This window comes from Strix uralensis, chromosome 7 (genome assembly GCF_047716275.1).
Source record: "Strix uralensis isolate ZFMK-TIS-50842 chromosome 7, bStrUra1, whole genome shotgun sequence".
NCBI lineage: Eukaryota > Metazoa > Chordata > Aves > Strigiformes > Strigidae > Strix > Strix uralensis.
Window position 1 is genome coordinate 830,420 of NC_133978.1, and position 5,940 is coordinate 836,359.

At 61.6% G+C, this 5,940-nt stretch overlaps 1 long non-coding RNA gene across 1 annotated transcript; it reads right to left on the reverse strand.

Moving 5' to 3' along the window:
• Positions 1 to 1,469: 1,469 nt before the first annotated feature.
• Positions 1,470 to 2,436, reverse strand: LOC141946236 (uncharacterized). The gene is made up of 3 exons (XR_012629767.1): positions 2,412 to 2,436; positions 1,733 to 1,812; positions 1,470 to 1,575 (listed from the first exon to the last, which is right to left on the reverse strand). It is a non-coding gene; the product is annotated as an uncharacterized LOC141946236 (long non-coding RNA).
• Positions 2,437 to 5,940: the final 3,504 nt, after the last annotated feature.

Below are 5,940 nucleotides of genomic sequence, written 5' to 3' on the forward strand. Positions count from 1 at the left end.
CCATTTATTCAGGAAGTGACTGCTTGTGCCTCATGGTATGTCCAGCAGAGACATCACATCACAGAAGTGGTCAACTGGGCTGGGCCACAACCCTTCAACTGGCTTGAGAAGTCTGTGATGATTGTGAAACCAGTCAGTGCCCCAAGCCCAGAGCCGGCTGCCAGCGGGGAAAACACCTTCCAGCACATCAGCCTGTACAGAGCATGGGGTGACACATGGCCAGGGACTGACTGTAGGACACGGTGGCCAGCGGGTAACACTCGCAGACTGCACGAGATCCAAGGAAATGGAGCTGAGCCGTGCAGTCCTGAGCAGAGATGGTCCGTCCCCCGTCAGGAAGCTGGCCAGCAGCCCGGGCGGGTTGATGGAAGCACAGCACATCTCCGAGCTGCTCAAATCCACCAGAAATACATCGGGCTGTGGCGACGCTGGTGTCACCACCAGCACAGTGACGCTGTTCCCAAGCACAGCCCCTGCACAGACACTGAGAGAGAGGAGGAAGAGGCACCTGGAATCAGGCGCTTTCCCAACCCCAGCAGCAGAAGCTCTCCTGGTGACGTGTTTTTCCCATTCCCCTTTCTCCATCAGTGTCCTTGGTCTGTCTTGTCCCCTCCTGTCAGAAAGGGCACCTCTGAGAGAGGGAATATTTGTGACAGAAAGTGTTACCAGAGGGAACGCAGTGTTTGCATACACCAGGCTGTATTGGGTACCCTGAACAAGAGGCCTTACTCAGAGTTGCTTAAATTTTATGTGCTTGCTACCCCTGGGAGAGGATGTATTGTTTACCGGGAACCATCGGCCGCAAGACTGCTTCTCATGGCCCCCTGCAGGCCCCACAAAGGCTTCTCATCACCCCCAAGGACACAGGGGACATTTATTGTCCATGCAAGTGTTTCTCATCAAATACAAGGACAGATTGGACACATCAGACAGGTCAGGCTGTCCTTCAAACAGTCAGCAAGGAACTTCTAATCAGGAGCTACGGTCCTTGGAGAGGAGAAACACCCTGGAACATGGAAGCTCGTTAAAATTGTTTTACTTAAATCAGTTTAAGAACCTGCCCGGACACAGACCCTCACCCTTTGAATTGGCGCAGACAATTAAAACCCCACTGTCACTTTAAATCAGAGCGAGCACGTCACTCCCCACTGAGGGGTACAAGCGATAAGTAATTAACCAATACTCACTGCAGTAAAGGTGTAACCATGTAGTCTGGGGTGTATGAACACTCCGAAGTTCTTTTGTGCCGAGTGCTTGACCTGCGGACTCTTCCCCTGCGCGGGATAAAGCAGTATCTCCTCTCCAAACTCACCTTGGTCTCCAGAGTCTTTATTTCAGGTGTCACACTCCCGTGCAGGGCTCCACACTCCGTGCGAGAAGAGCAGCGGGGTCTTGGCGAGGCTGCTCCTCGGAGCGCGCCTTTCCCCCGAGCAGAGGAGTCGCCCCAGGGAGGTCCCTGTCCTCGCCTCTGGAATAAAGAGGGAACAGCCTGTGCTCAGGCTTCAGCAGCACGGCCGCTGCGCCTCAAGTTATTCCCAGGACGCTCTGCACAGGCGGGAAAGGTTTCTCCGTTTGCTGTCGGCGGGAGAAAGGCACCTCAGTGAGGGAGAGATTTAAATCTCAGCCCACGGCCGAGGAGAGGGAGCAGCACCAGCACCCCCAGCTGTGTGTCTGGCCAGGCAGGAGCTCCCGGCACTCCCTGAGTTGCTGCGGGGGGTGTCCAGCTCCTTACCGCGTCCCGGGATGGGCCCTGCAGGAACGGCACGGACAGAGCACCGGCAGGACAAACGGACAGCTCGGAGGGGTCCAAATCTGGAAATGCGGAAACTTCAGATTCCAGACATTTTTAATTCAACATCCTGGCATTTCAAAATACAGCACTTTCAAATTCAGACTGCCGACATTCCAAAACCCGGACAGCTCAGATTTAGAATTCAGAAAATTCAAATCTAAAGTTCAGAGATTTCCAAATTTTGAAAGTCAGAAATGTCAAATTTCAGAAATGTCCAATTCAAGATGCGGACATTTCAAAATTTGTCATTTTCAAATTCAAGATTCCAACATTCCATAACCCAGACATTTCAAATTTGGAATTTGGAAAATTCAAATCTAAAGTTCTGAGGTTTCCAAATTTCCAAATTCAGAAATTTCAAATGTGTCCTGGCACCCCCACACCCCCCAGACTCCCCCAGGACCCCCAGACCCTCCAGACCCCCCCACAATCCCCCCAGAACCCCCAGACCCCCCCTAGGACCCCTCCTGGCACCCCTAGAACACTCCCAGGATCCCTAGAGCCCCCCCAGACCCCTGCCATCACCCCCAGACCCCTCCAGGACCACCCCCAGCACCCCCAGGACACCCCCAGCACCCCCTGGCACCTCCAGACCCCCCCAGGCCCCGCCCCAGCTCACCCTGACCAGGGCGACCATGCGCTGCCCCTCCTCCCGCAGCTGCTCCTCCCGCCGCCCCTCGGCCTCCTGAGAAGGGGTGAGGGCGAGGGGGGGGTCAGTCGCCCCCCCAAAGGCCGGGGGGTGTTGGGGGGACGCGGGGGGGTTCGGGGGGGCAGGGAACCCCCCCAGAGCGGTGACAGACATCACAGATGCACCCCGAGCCCTGGTTGCAGAAGGTGCAGTGGGGTCACTACCAGCTCTGCAGTAAAAAAGAGGTGGGGGGGTCAGGGCTTGGGGTCACCCCCAAAACTCGGGGACCCCCCCAGGAAGGGCGGGGACCCCCCAAACTGACCTGGGGGCTGGGGGGGCCATTGGCGAGGGGGGGGGGCAGTCGCAGACCCCGCAGAGGACGCTGGGGCCGGGGTTCAGGAAGGTGCGGGAGGCGCAGGCACAGCCCCCACCTCGCTGCTGGTGTTGGGGGGCAGCTCCAGAGTCGGGGGGGCCCCTATAGCGCTGGAGAGGAAGAAAAGAGGGTGAGGGACCCTATAGATCCCCGTAATCCCCCATAGGGGATCGGGGGGGTTGGAGGGGCTGTACCCTGGGGTCCCCCCATGGGGCTGGCTGGGGGGTCCGCCTGGAGGAGGTAGGGGGCGGGGGGACACTCTCAGGATCTATAGGGCCTCTATAGGGGCCCTACAGACCCACATGTGACCCCAGGAGCCCCCCCCCCAGGCCCTCCAGCCCCTCTACAGACCCTCCAGCCCCTAGGGACCCCCCAGCACCCCCTATAGCCCCCCCAACCCTACAGTTGCCCCATAGAGCACTCACAGCCCCTACAGAGCCCCCCTATAGCACCCCCAGCCCCTACAGAGCCCCTCTACAGCCCCCCCAGCCCCTATAGAGCCCCCCCCAGCCCCGTACCTGTGGGCCTTCCCCATCTGTTATTGGCAGCGAATCAGCCACCAGCAGCCCCTGGGGGCGGGAAGAGGAGCCGCTCCCAGTTCACAGCAGTACAGACCAGTATGAACCAGTGACACCCCCACTCCGCCCCTCCCTGTACATCCCTGGGCACCCCCAGTATAACCCAGTGCCCCACCCACCCCTCCCAGTGCAGCCCAACCTCCTCCCAGTCCCTCCCAGTATAGCTGTGTGCTCTCCCCAGTCCCTCCCAGTTCCCCCCAGTCCCCGCTCACTTCAGCCCCCCCGCCAGGATGTCAGTGAAGAACTGGGGTTTCGGTGCTGGTTCTTGGGGGGAGGGCAGGGGGAGAGTCAGAGTCCTCCCAGTGCATCCCAGTACATCAAAGTGTCCCTCAGCACGTCCCACTGCCCCTCCCAGTACTCCCCAGTATGGCCCAGTGCCCTGCAGTATGTCCCAGTAACGCTCTCAGTTAGCAAAATACTGGGATGCTAGAGAGGGAAATTGGGGTTCTGTGGGGTATATATTGGGGTGATACGGGAGGATTGGGCTCCTTGAGGTTTTGGGGTCCTGCGGGTTTTGGGGTACCTGCACGGCGTCGACGGTGCCGCAGCAGACGGGGTTCCCGAAGTGGACGGTGTGGCAGTGCCGGGGGGGCCGGGCTGCAGCAGGTTCCAGCCGTACTTCTCCAGGGTGCTGAGCGCCGTCCGCAGCCCCCCCAAACCCTGTGGCTGCCCCCCGGCACCTGGGGGGGGACAGGGAGGGTCGGGGGAGCCCCCAAACCACCACCGCACCCCCACATCCCCCCACTCCCCCTCCCACCGCCCCCCACACCTCATTCCCCCGTATTTTGAGTGCCCCCCTCCATTTCGGGTGCCCCCTCGTAATTTTGGGTGTCCCCCTCCTGCATTTTGGGCCCCCCCTCCACCACACCAGGCACAGGCTGTCACACAGCAGCTGGGCCCCGTCCAGGTGCTGACACTTGTCTCGGGGGGGCCGGGGGACCCCCAAAATCGGGCTCAGCTCAGCCAGCGTCGCCTCCCCGGGGTCCTGGGTCAGAGCCACCTCCAGTGCCGCACGCAGCGCCCCGAGATTGGGCGGGGGGGCCCCTCGCTGCCCCCCAGGGTTCGGGGGGACCCCCCCTGGGTCGGGGCGTGCCCCCTCAGAGCGGTCCGCGATGGGGGGGCACCCCTGGGAGGACCCCGTGGTGTGGGGGGAGCCCTCAGGATCTCGGGGGGCCCCTCAGAGGCCTCCGGGATGGGGGGGGCCCCCCCGGAGTGTGTGTGGAGCCCCCTCCGCTGGGACGGGGGCACTGGGCTCGGCCTCTTCCACCATCACCTGAGGGGTGAGAAACGGGGAGGAAAAGGGAAATTTGGGGGGGGGGGTGATGGCGAAAATAACGAGTTAACGGGGCAGCAGTGACTCTAATGGGGGCGCACCCCTCACCTGGGGTCCCCGAGGGGTCCTGTCCCCCAAAACGCCCCTGGTGGGGGGGATCCCAGTGGGGGGGGGGGGTCCCTCTCCCCACCCTGTCAGGGGGGTCCCGTCCCCCGTTCCCAAGTGCCCTGTCAGAGGGGTCCCCGGGAGGAGGGGGAACGGGTGTGAAGAATAGGGTGGTGATTCGTGTTAAAATATGATGACTTTGTTAAGAATTTGCCATGTACATAAGTTAAAGGAGATTTGACATGGTTTTATTGTTAAAAGGAATTTGGAGGTTTATTTTTCCTCAGTGACAGGTGCTAAGTAGGTGGAAAATTACTGGCGGGACCCCCATCAGAAGACCCCAGCAACACCGGATTGCGCAAGTAAAATATGATTGGAGGAATCCCTGCCAGGAGCCCCAGCAACACCAGAAAGCCCGGGAAAGTTTGAGGGACCCCGCTGCGCATGTGAAGGAGGGACTACAAAAGAGAGTGACGTAGCACCACCCGGTGCTCGTCGGTGCGGAGTGGGAAGCCCCCCCCTGCCCCCCGGCGTGCCTAGTTTTTTTTGCTTGTTCTTATTGCAAATAAATTTATTAAAGATATTTTCGCCTCTGCCTCGGCATTTATAACACGGGGGTGCGTGAGGGTCCGGGGGTACCAGGGAGAACTCGGGGACCCCCGTCCCCAGCGCGGGGGGTGCCGCGGGGAGGGGGCGCCCAGCGGGAAGCCCCTGCCTACCTCAGGGGCTGGTAGGAAGGAAGGCGGGGAGAGGAGGGGGGAGAGGAGGGGGCAGCGGCGGCAGCGCCCGCCCCGACCAGCGCCGCCTCCACAACGACAGCGGCGGCGGCTGCTGAGGGGAGGAAAGAGCCTTCCCGCCCTGCCGCCGCCCGCCCCCGAACGGGCTGCCCTCACCCGCCATGGCGGCCGCGGCGTCGCTCCGCACCCCCCTCCGAGTCCTGCGCATGCACCCCAATGGCCCCGCCCCTGCCCTGGCAATGCCCACACTCCCCATGGCGGCCTCGGCGTTGCTCCGCACCTATCCTCCGCGTCCTGCGCATGCGCCCTACTGGCCCCGCCCCTGCCCTGGCAATGCCCACACTCTCCATGGAGGACGTGGCGTCGCCGGGCCCGCCCCTTCGCGCCTCCGCGGAGCCGCCTACCTTTAGTCTCGCCCCTTCTCCCCGCTCCCCTCAGGGCTACCATGATGGCG